Source organism: Hipposideros armiger, unplaced genomic scaffold, assembly GCF_001890085.2.
Source record: "Hipposideros armiger isolate ML-2016 unplaced genomic scaffold, ASM189008v1 scaffold_45, whole genome shotgun sequence".
Classification (NCBI taxonomy): Eukaryota; Metazoa; Chordata; class Mammalia; order Chiroptera; family Hipposideridae; genus Hipposideros; species Hipposideros armiger.
In genome coordinates this window covers 2,346,131-2,358,972 of record NW_017731395.1, presented here as the reverse complement: position 1 = coordinate 2,358,972, position 12,842 = coordinate 2,346,131, and positions in this window count along the sequence as shown.

Here is a 12,842-nt window from a genome sequence, read left to right as displayed (position 1 = left end):
GAACCTCTTCAATCTGGCTTCTGTGTTCCCAGCAATGTTTAAGTGTTTCCTTGCCTCTGGCTCCACACTCATCTTATACTTCCCTTGCTTCAGCTCTAGCCACTTCTCCAAGGAACCCCGATTGTTTTCTAGTGGAGGACGGTATTTAAAAGATCAGAGTGCTTGCTGTGCTGTTTGTTTTGGGGATGTTGCTGCCCCCAGACCCTCTCAGTGGACAGAGCTAGAGGGCATAGGTGTGCAGGTACACATACACAGACACACAATACACGTGTGCACACCCATTTACACCTGTACTGTGTCTATATCTATTATTAGAAACTATGGATTTACGTGGATATCTCCAATTTCAACTTAACACCACCGATGATGTTCTGGCTTCCTCTCTTTCCATATTTATCAACCCTTTCTCTTGCATTGAGAGAATTGTCTTTCATATCCCAATGTTTTAACTTATTTCATCAGTCCTGTCGCTCCCCACCCTCCTTCCTAGATGGGTGTTCTCCCCACTCTGCCTGGTCTCCAACACACCACGCCAAGCCACCCTTCTCACTCTGCTTGAGCTCTGACTTCCTACCATTATCAGAGTTAATGGGAACATTGCATTATGGAAGATGTTTGCATGGTGATATTCCTATAGCCAACCAGGAAACTGTTTGGGGTCCATTTTGACAGGGATTGTGTACTAATGAGAAGGGATTGCATTTAACTACAAGTTAAAAACCCAAGTCTGATTCTCAGTTTTTTTGTGTGTGTGTTTTTTTTTGTTTTTTGTTTTTTTTTACTTTAAAATCCCTGGCATCAGTGGCAATTAATGGAACCCATGGAAGATTTCTCTGGCTTCTCTTACTAAATTTCATTCCCAAATGGATTTAGTTTGGAAAGTAAAGCAAAGTCCATTTACCCATTTCAGAGTTATCTAAAGGTGGAAAAAATATGCATTTTTTTCAGCAGTTCAGAAATTTTTCAGATGCTTTTTTGTCTTCGGATTACTCAAAAGCAGCTTTGTTTGGAAGTTTCAAACTTGGCCCTCCTGGTCCATAACCCCGAGTAAGGAATGTGTGCTCTGCCTTGTTTGAAGAAACTTGGTTTCAAAATAACAAAGTTATGGATGTTTAAAAATACTGCATGGAGCAGACACTGCAGGTTACTGTCCTTCACCTTTGAAACATGCTCTGTATTGTGAAGCTGGTAACTTTCATGGGTGGAGGAGTTTCATAGCATATACTTAACTGATGCAAATGTGAGATCATTTTATAAGCCATGTGGGGACCTCTAGTTGACTTGTCTTTTCAGTTTTTACTCAGTAAATCCACAGGATCTCTGAGCGATTTAGACTCTATGGGCATGGCGCCAGTACATATCAGGTGCTCAATAATTGTCCAGCTGATGTGAACTGACCATGCTTCTTCTCATTTGGCTACAAATTTCCCTGCAGCTCTGAGTACCTAACTGTGGTCTAACAAATGGGTTGGCACATTATGGCCCATTGGCCAAACCCAGCCTGTCACCAGTTTTTTTAAATGGCCTGAAGGCTGAGAATGATTTTTACATTTTGAAACCGTTGAATAAAAATCAAATAAAGACTGACATTTTATGACATGTGAAAAGTATATGAAATTACAATTTCAGTCTCCATAAATAAGGTTTTGTCAGAACCTAGTCACACTCATTCATTTATAAATATTTTCTTTGTTGTTGTTGTTCATTGTCTGCACTACCATTTCCATATTAGATGACTAATAAAAACAATCATGAGTGAAGAGACTTGAATGATACCTCCTATTTTATGCATCACTGGGTTTGTTTCTAGTTGTTGTGTTCATTGTTTTTTTCTTTTTTTAGCTGAGCCATCCTGCCACCTGTTGGCAGCTCAGCGGCAGCTCAGCTCGGGCCGGGCATCGAATCGCTATTGCTGGAGCTAGCACTCTTGAGAGAGCTCTTAACCAGCTGAGCCACTTGGCCGGCCCATCTTAATTGTTTTTTCAACATCTTTATAGGCTCCATGAAGGGAGGGACCAGCTTTTTTTGCTGTTTTTGGATTTAATGCATGTAGGGTAGGACCCAGAGCTTAGAATCACAACTATCTAATGGTACCACCCTTGCATCTGAGCCCTGAAGTGTTATTGGAGAGAATTACATTATTGATGATGATAACAGATATCAAAAGGACACTCCTCTCTGTCTGATCATCCTCCAAACATTTCTAGTAAGTTCACTTTCCATTCTCACCCGCACGGTTAGCTCGCCTTACCCTTCACAGAGAATAGAGCAGGAGCCAGATGAGAATTACTCCAATTCTACCCATGCCCCTGCCCCTGCATGCAATGGGTCTCTGATACAGGTGATACCCCCCATTTTCCTCCTGTACCCCATTGCCCCTTTCCTTCTAAAGGACTCAACTCCTCATTTGCCCATTTTTTGTCTCCACCAGTTGTTGCTCTTTTCTGGATCATTCCAATCAGTACATAAACTAGTCTTAATAATATCCATCTTTTAAAAGCCCTCCCCTTTCCGAGAACCCTCCTCTACCTATGGCTCCATGTCTTTGCTACACTAAAGAGTGCCTCTTGAAACCACTGTCTCTATTTGCTGTCTGTACTATTCTCACTCATTGTCTAGACTTGCCATCTGCCAGTATTCTCCTCAAATCAGTCTAAATGGGCTCTATTTCCCAACATGCATGATACAATAACCATGAAACATAGAGGACACATGGGGCATAATGTATGAAGAAGGACGTGCTAATACAGTCTCAACAGTCTGCCTGAGAATTGCAGGAATATGGAGACAGCATGTGCTGTGTTCTCACCTGGTGGGGGCTGGGGTGTACCTTGGAGGGACATTTAGAGTTCAGGGGAGTGATGGACATAGATTGGCAGAAAGGAGAGGTCAGACAGTCCAGGCATGAGACAGGCCCTGGTTGGTTTTCTTGTTAAATAGATTTTTCAAAGGGAAAAACCACGTCCTGTCCAATGACTTTCCTCCATTGGATTTGCACAACAGTTGACCACACTGTGCCTTTGTTTATGAGAATTATGAGGTCGTGGTTGCAGCTGAATTCTAGTCAGGCAGAATCCCTTAGGGTCCAGAGCTTGGTCTTAACCATAAAACGCAGGTAGGAAACGGGAACTACCACCTCCTTGATCGACTTATTTTGATAAGACGCTCCAGTCTTCATTTCCTTCTTTGTGTGGTGGAAATTTGGATATATAATACTTTATCAAACACTTACTAAATACTTTGTAACAGGCACAGGGCTGGAGTCTGGGAAAAACAACAACAGCAAAAAGAGATCTTTGTCCTTGAAGAACTTGCGATCTAGTGGGGAGAAATGACAGGACAACAAAAATAGCAAATAAAATTTGGTGTGATAAAGTATAGGACAGTAGCTCTCAAAACAGAGAACTCTGTGTTTCGATTTGGCTGTCTACTAGCTGTTAGTCCTTGGTTAAAAAAAAGCTTAACCTGTCTGTTTTCTTTTTTTCTAAAATGGAAATCATAGTACAACTACCTCATAGTGTTATTGTGAGGATTAACTATTGTGAGAATTTAGGGCAGTGTCTGCATGTGGCAGCCCATAAATGCTAGTCCTTATTCATTGTTATTGGCATAGAGACATGTTCTATGTGCAATGAGAACATTTAGGACGGGCACCTACTAGCAAGAAAAGGATTCATGGAATGTTCCCTGTAAGTAGTGACACTTGCACTGAATCTAGAAAAAAGAGTAATGATAATAGCTAAAATGTGTTGAGTGCTCACAACAGGTCAGATACTGTTCTGAGAATGTAACGTGGATGACCTCTTTTGATTTTCTGAGGTCACATGTGCAAATATTATCTCCATTATTGCAGATGAAAGACAAGTAGGGCTTAATGAGGCAGAGAAGGGAACTTTGGGGAAGCCATTTGGGGCAGTGGTACAGATACAAAGGTCCAGGGGTATGAAAGAACAGCAGATTAATGAGACTGAAATCAGTGCAGTGTGGCTGCAACAAAAAGGATGTGTGGGCAAGTGGTGTGAGATGAAGCTGGAGAAATAGGCAGGTCAGACTGTCACTGTCACCTAGAAGATTCATTGGACCCCCAACTGAAGACAGCCCGGCACTGTCTCCAACACAGCTCTGGCCATCCATTTCCCATTGCACTGATGAGAAGCAGATGTCATCAGACTCGTCTCCATTGGAATATGTGCTGTTCATTTATAAAAACACATCAGAAGGTTCTTGGGAATTAATTGAAGAAGCCATTTCATGACTGCTAGCATCCCTCTTTTTACTTTGTCCAACTCAAGTGATTTTGAACCTCAACGATAAACCCACATAAAGATGAGCTTGTTTGGGGCTCAAAAATACATGCACAGAAGTGGTTCTGGCTTGACTCCGATGACTGCCTTCTTTCTAGGATTTGTTCTGGTCTCCTTTCAGTCACTTGACCCAAAGCAATAAAACATTGACCTGACTTTACTCTCACCCTCTTAGGAGATACAAATAAGCACCCAAAGGCATTTTAAAGGAACACACATACAAAAACCATTCCAAAGGAAAAACAGAGCAAAGCAATAAACTGATAGAGAACACAATGCTAAACACTTAATCACGTCCATGACTTAGAGCTGGTGCTTGAGACTCACTGGAACCTTTGAACTCTTAGGAGACCTAAAGCCACCAGACCAAGTGGGTAACTCATTTGCAGATGGACCACTGGGCTGGCCCTGTTCAAATTGCAGCTCACACGCTCCTGTTTGTGATCCAAAAATGAGCTCACTACTCCTTCTCCTCCTCCCCCAGGCCCCACCCCAGGGCACCTACTGGGGACCTGTCATGAATAGCCTCTGCTGTTCCAGTGACTTGTGACTTTGGAGTAAACCTTTTTTTCCCCTTTTCTCTCTCCTACCCTTCACTCCACCATGCTAAAAAGTATTTGATGACTCCCCATGGCCTTGAGAAGAAAGTAAAATCTATTTGGTTTGACTTTTACAACCTGGCTCCAGGCTAACTTTCCAGATTGATCTGGGCTCTTTCCTAACTGCCCCACCTCCCTCTTGGCACCAGCATTCTCCAGCACACTGGGCTTCTCCTCATTCCCAGCCTGGAAGGGATCTGCCTTTATTCAGGCTGGGCCTGCTCTCCAGCCTAGTCGTGACTCCATGCCTTTAGGGCCAAGTTCAAATGCTACCTCCTTTCTGAATCCACGCTCTCTGTGCACAGCGTACTTTGTACCTACAATTGTTGGAGCATTTTTAACATTTTATTATAGTAAATGGTCTGTGTCTGTGGCTCCTGTTAAGAAAAGGGATTCCCCCCTATTCTCCTCTACATCTGGTGAACTTCATAACACATTATAGATGTTCAACAAATATCTGCTGAATGAATATGTGGTAGTTCCCTCTTATCTATGGGGGATACATTCTGAGACCCACCCCCCTGCAGTGGATGCCTGAAACTGCAGATAGTACTGAACCCTATATATACTGTTTTTTCCTATATCGTATATACATACCTATGATAAAGTTTAATTTAGAAATTAGGCACAGTGAGAGATTAAAAATAACTAATAATAGGATAGGAAATTATAACGAAATACATAATAAAAGTTATGTGAATGTGGTCTGTATCTCTAAACACCTTATTGTACTGTTCTCACCTTTTCACTTAAAGGAAGCTCCTTATGGCTTCCCTTAGGCATGTCCAAATTGCCAGCATCACTACTCTTGCGCTTTGGGGCCATTAGTAAGTAAAATCAGGGTGACTTAAACATAAGCACTAAGAGACCGTGACAGTTGATCTGATGATGGAGATGGCTACCGAGTAACCAATGGGCGGGGAGCGTCTACAGTGTGGAGATACTGGACACAGGGATGATTCCCATCCCGGGCAGGATGGAGCAGGACTCGAGAGATTTCATCACACTACTCAAAATGGCATGCAATGAAAAGCTTATGAATTGTTTATTTCTGGAATTTTCCATTTACTACTTCAGACCGTTACTATTGCAAGTAACCGAAACCATAGAAAGTGAAACCGCAGGTGACGGGAGATTACTGTACATACAATTAAGATTTGATCCTCATATATAGAACTGGAACGATCTTTCTTTAGAAGGTACGGCATGTATGATGGCCGGACATACTTTGTGGAGGTATTAGTTGTGTGTTGGTAATGGCTTTTAAGGGGGGAAGGGTAGACTATCTTGTTATACAGATCTTTGTCCCCCATCCTACAGTCCTTAGCCAAATTGTAATCTTTATAATTAAGCAAATGCTAGACCTTGGCATTAGAAAGAGGGAACTATTATTCCTCTTTAATTGGTGCTAAAGCAGAAGTTCAGGGAGGTTGTAGGTTGGTAAAAACTATGCAGCACACTTAGTGTCAGCCAGGAGTAAGAACCAGATGTGGAAGGAGTGGCTTGCCCATGGCAGGTAGGATGACAGTGAACCAGCTCCTCTGAATGACTCAACACGGGAAACAACTAGCTGGGGCCCAGTGCTGACATGAACGGTAGGTGACTCGAAGTTTCTAAGCCACTCACTGGCGAAGCTCAGCCAAACCAAACAGATTCTTGGTGTGAGAGCCCCGAGGGGGTGCCTACCAAGGGGGTCACACTCTTAATTAAAGATGAGACTGGCCCAAATCTAGAGCTTAACTCAGAGATAAGTCCGCATCTTCCAGGAAGGATTTTTCTAACAGAACTAGTAGGCAGAAGACATGCTTGTGTTTTCAGTTTATGGGACAAAATATAATACATAGGATCAGAGGAGATGTATGCTGAAAAGGGCTTTGTTTAAGTGTCTCAGAAGCTTCCATGTTTACTACTGTTTTTACTTAGCTCTCTAAGTGATTTTCAATTGCTCTCCTGTGCATCCAACAGCATGGCGAAGAAGCTCCTAAATTATTCGGGGGAAGCATCAATTAGAGAATGAAAAAGGTTCATGAACTTTTTTTTATCCTGCTGCCCATGTATTAATTCACATAGCTCAGCCAAGTCATGATTATCACATGGTTTTCTGTGTGGGTTCTCATGTGTTTTTTTAAATTATTATTATTAATATTGAAAGCTGTCTGTGCACAGAAATTGTCTCTTGTCCTTCATCACCGTCACACGTAGAAAAAGAAGTCAGCACTAGATGGGTTTGTGTAACAGAGTCCTGCATTGCAGAGGTCCCAAGAGGAAGTGGGTGGTGACTCAGACAGCACTGGTGGGGACAAGTGAGGGTGTGGGAAGAAGAAACAGACTTGGCACACAACACTTTGTACAGCCTACATGGTTTTTACTTGTCTTTTGATTTCTGTGTCATATCTCCTTGCATCTGTTCTCAACTCTTCAACGGCAAGGGTCTTGCCTCTTAGTTTTATCCTCAGTGCTATATCTAGTAGCTACCACCTACCCAAGAATCCATAATTGCCTAGGAAGCCTATAAAACAAGACCTGAAGTGGAGAAATATACAATCGATCATAATTGCCTTTTTCCCCCCAAATTTTGTGACTCATTTTCCAATAAGGGATACCCTCACCGTTTTCTCTTGTAAATATGACCTCCACTGGGTATTATTATATCCAATTAGATGGACACTGTCCACTTTCAGATTATACTGGATGTAAGATTATGCAAACGTGGACAGCTCCAGTTTAGGTTCAATATAGTGTCAGGTACATGAAACTCTGGCCTCTCAGTGGGTCACTTAGGTCTCTTTCTGACAAGTGGACCCTTAGGCACCCTCTCCCCACAGCCCTCAACTTGAGACCTGGTGTTGATCTGCGGTGGTATCTCTAAAACTGACCCAGGTTGGCCAAGCATATTGGCACGATCTTCTGGAAAGTATCCTTCTGTTTAGCTTCCTTGAGTGTAAACTTCCGCAGTCATTAGCTAATTAACAGAGGTCCTTCTACAGCCCCTTCCTTTCTTGTCTAATAGGAAGCTGGTCTGTCTGGCACACACTAAGCATTCAGTAAATATATACTGTGAAAAAAATAGGTAATATTAATTTCAGAAACAGTAAAGAAACAAATGTTTATTGAACACCCAATTTGTGCCAAACATTGTGCCAAACTTTCCCCTGTTTTTCATTTACCTCTCACTATAAATATACGAGAATAACTTTAATGTGCAGAGGAAGCCAAGGATAAGAGAACCTGATAAATTTGTTGAAAACACTTTGAGAGGACATGGTGGTGCCAAGCTTTAAGTGAAGCTTTCGGTTTGGGTGAATTTTCAAAATCCAAGGTCTTAGGCTGCACCAGCCAAATTGATAAGTTTATGTTCATGTGATTTCTGCATTACTGGTTGATGACCATTTCAACCTGTATATATTACGTGTATATAAAGCGTATAAAGCAGGGCTTAACCATATTCTTTTCAATACTGCTCCTTCTCCTAACCTCCCTAATTTGGCCAAAGGCACTCCTTTTCCCATCACTAGAAAGCAGCATTTCTCAACCTCAGCACTATTGACATTTGGGGCCGGTACTTCTTTGTCATAGGGGACTTGCCTGTACATTATTTGATATAGATTTAGGTTTCCATTGTAGAAACACCTTTTGAATAAATGTCACCCAATGAGACATAGAAAGTCCCATGGATGTGGTAATTATGTCCCGAAACAGTTGGAGTAAAGAGCTAAAGAAGAGAAATGGATGTGGGGTTGGAATGCAGCACAGAAGTGAGAAAAATATCCAAACAAAAACACCCAAACCCAGTAGGCTTGCCATTTAGGTCTGAGCCAAAAGAACAAGCTTGAGATCAGTCAGCCTGAAATCCCCGTATTCTGGAGGCAGGAGAAAGGCTAAAGTTAGCATGTGTGGCTTCCTATAAACGGGGAGTAATCTAAAACAGATATTCTCCAAAGGACGCTTGCAATGTTTCCTGGCCCCGGGCCAGACACTTCAAAGCTGTATTATCAGTGGGTTGTGGTCCCTGTGTTGGGAACGTTGGGTGATGCTATGAGGAAATGTCAACTCCAGGTCACAGTTTCCTCTCATTTCAGTGCAGGGAGGTCAAGGTTGCTGAGGGCTGCCCACACTCTGCTGGCCGGCCAAGTGGCCGACACTTAGTGTGTTAGAAGTCACCTTCAATTTCATCATAAATTAGGATGCTATCTGACAGGCAGCAAGATTTGAAATGGTCTCCCCTGGCTGATTGATGATGCCTGTCTAGAAATTTGACTCTGCCAGAGACCCCTCACCTTTTTAATAAAAAGAGTGTAGACAGAATCAGTGTCGTTTCCTTCCCTCACTCAACTTGGCTTTGAGAGAGAGTGCTCCCAGTTGAGTCGGTCCGTTGCCAACACTGGGCACCCATGCGGTGCTGAGCATCATCTATTAGCAAGCTCATGGGCTGGGGAACTTTTAGAAGACTGTTTTGAAAATAGGAGGCTATTACACATTTTTATTTCCTCAGTCTCTTGAAGTTTCTCTTCATTTCTGAGCAGTAGGATTTGCTCTAGTTGACGTGAACTGTGAAGCTGAACTTCTTGAAGCCCAAGAACTCCTTCACTGGGGACCAAATGTCCTCTTTGTAGGTCAGTGAGCTGAGGTGTGGGGTGGGGCATAAAGATGAAGCCACACCCACACAGCAGGCTGGAGTCCTGACTCCAGAGCCAGGCACAAAACTGTTTCCAAGGGTGACAGGGCATCCTGAACCCCTTTAAGGCCTTGAGGAAGCATCATCTGAGAGATGAAGGTGACTAATTGGGATCCAGGAGACTGTCCTGTTTTTGTTTTTTTTTCCCCTCTGGAATTGGTTGACTTTTGCTTTTGGGGACCTGGGTAGAGAGAGGAGAGAAATTAACAGATGAGGGGCACAAACAGTGAGAAAAATTACTTCAGGTCAGGTAGTACCCAGCTTTTAATTCCAAACGGGCTTGAGTGGCACCTTTGGGTGAAAAGGAAGTGTCCCTGAGTGGACTCAGTATTACATGCCATTGTAAAAACTCTTGTCAGAATTTTGCATTGTCTAGTAAGTGTGTCAGTAGGGCAAGTGATGAACTTTGTTTGTCCTTAATAATCACTTGTCATTCTCTTTCCACAGTACGATATTAGTTAATAAGGTTTAAGGTGTGATTTCTTTTGGGGATAGCGACATCTTTTCAGAACATTCTTCTTTTATTTTTAAAATTCATTTGTTTGAAATTTAAAAAAACAGCTTTATTGAGGTATAACTTGTACACAGTAAATCACATATGTTTAAAGCATACAATTGGATAAGTTTTGACATATATATATGCCTATGAAACCACAACAAAAATAACGAACATATCCATTATCTCCAGAAATTTCCTCAGGCCTTTTTGTAATCTTTTCCTCCCGCCACCCCCATTATGCATCCACTGTTCTGTTTTGTGTCACTATAGATTAGTTTGCATGTTCTAGAGTTTTGTATAAATACAGTACATACTCATTTTTGGTCTGGCTTCTTTCACTCAAAATGATTATTTTGAGATCCATTCATGTTATACATATATCAATACTTCATTCATTTTTACTGTATCAATATGCCACAACGTGTTTGTCCGTACACCTGTTGATAGGCGTTTGGGCGGTTTCCAGCTTTTGGCCATTATATTCTACTGTGAACGTACTAGCTGCTATGAACTTTCCTGTCCAAGTTTTTGAATGGACATATGGTTTTACTTCTCTTAGGTCAATACTTCAGAGTGGAATGGCTGGATCATAGAATGCTTAATGTACTTTTTAAGAAACTGAATGCTTAACTGTAACAGAAACAGCCAATGTGTTTTCCAAAGTGGTGGAAACATTTTGTAGTCCTACCTCCACACCCTCACCAACACTTGGTATAGTCGGTCTTTTTAATTTTAGCCATTTTAATATGCATGTAGTAATATCTTATTGTGCTTTGAATATGTATTTATCTAATGACCAGTGATTTTGAACACATATCATGTGCTTATTTGCCATTTGTATATCTTCTTTGGTAAAGTGTCTGTTAAAATCTTTTGCCCATTTAAAAAAACAGGTGTTTTTCTTATTGAGTTTAGAAAGTTCTCTCTATATTTTGGATACAAATCCTTTATCAGACATATGACTTGAAAATATTTGATCTAACTATGTGGCTTGTTTCTTCATTTTATAAACAGTCTTTCAATAAGTAGAAGTTTTAAATTTTGACTAAGTTCAAATTACCATTTTTTTTTAATGGGTCATGCTTTTGGTATGTATCTAAGAAATCTTTGTCTAACCCAAGGTAACAAAGGTTTTCTTCCATGCCTTTTTCTATATTTTTATATTTTTAAGTTTGACATTTGGGTCTATGATCCAGTTAATTTTTGTATATATAGTGTTAAATATGGAATAAAGTTAATTTTTTTTGCATATGAATACCCAATTGTTCCAGCACCATTTGTTGAAACTTGCATCATTTGTCCATTGAATTGTTTTTGTACTTTTGTAGAAAATAAGTTATCTCATACTCCCTGATTTCAAATGATATTACAAAGCTACACTAATGAAAACAGTATGATATTGACATAAAAACAGACACATATATCAATGGAACAGAATAGAGAACCCAGAAATAAACCCATATATATATATATATATATATATATATATATATATTCAATTTATTTATGACAAAGGAGCCAAAAATATACAATGGGGAAAAACAGTCTCTTTATTAATAAACAGTGTTGGGAAAACTGGATAGCTGCATGCAAAAAAATGAAACTGGACCACTATCTTACATCACACACAAAAATTGTCTCAAAATGGATCAAAGACTTGAGCATAAGCTTGGAAACCATAAAACTCTTAGAAGAAAACATAGGCAATAAACTCCTTGACATTGGTCTTGGTGATGATTTGTTTTGGTTTGACACCAAAAGCAAAGGCAACAGAAGCAAAAGGAAACAAGTCTGACTACATCAAACCAAAAAGCCCCTGTGCAGCAAAGGATACCATCAAAACAATGAAAAGGCAACTTACCAAATAGGAGAAAATATTTGTAAATCATATATCTGATAAGGGGTTACTATCCAAAATATATAAAGAACTGATACAACTTAATAGCAAAAACCTAACCATCTGATTAAAAAAATGGACAAAGAACCTGAATAGACATTTTTCCAAGGAAGATATACAGGTAGACAACAGATGCATGGAAAGGTGCTCAATATCACTCATCATCAGAGAAATGCGCATCAAAACCACAATAAGATATCATTTCACACCATAGAACAGCTATTATAAAAAAGACAACATGTTAGAGAGGATGTGGAAAAAAGGGAACCCTTTTTGCCCTGTTGGTGGGAATATAAATTGGTGCAGCCACTATGGAAAGCAGTATGAGGAGGTTCCTCAAAAAAATTAAATTAGAGCTAGATATGTTCCACCAATTCACTTCTGGGTATTTTTTCAAAGAAGACAAAACCACTAACTTGAAAACATTTATGTACTCCCATGTTCATTGCAGCATTATATACAATAGCCCAGATATGGAAGCAACTTAAGTATCCACTGATGGATAGATAAAGAAAATGTGAGATTATATGTATGAATATGACATATATTGTGTTTCCCCCAAAATAAGACCTAACCAGAAAATAAGCCCTAGCATGACTTTTCAGGATGCTCATAATATAATCCCTACCCCAAACATAAGCCCCAGTTAAAATCAGCCAGACATGACTGTTTGAATAAATGTAGATTTTTGTACATGAATAAATGAATAAATGTAGATTGTTGGAGCAAAAATTAATATAAGACCTGGTCTTATTTTTGGGTAAACATGGTATATGAATATATATGTATGAATATGAATATTATTCAGCCATAAAAGAGTAGGTAATCTTGCCATTCATGACAACGTGGATGGACCTTGAAGACATTA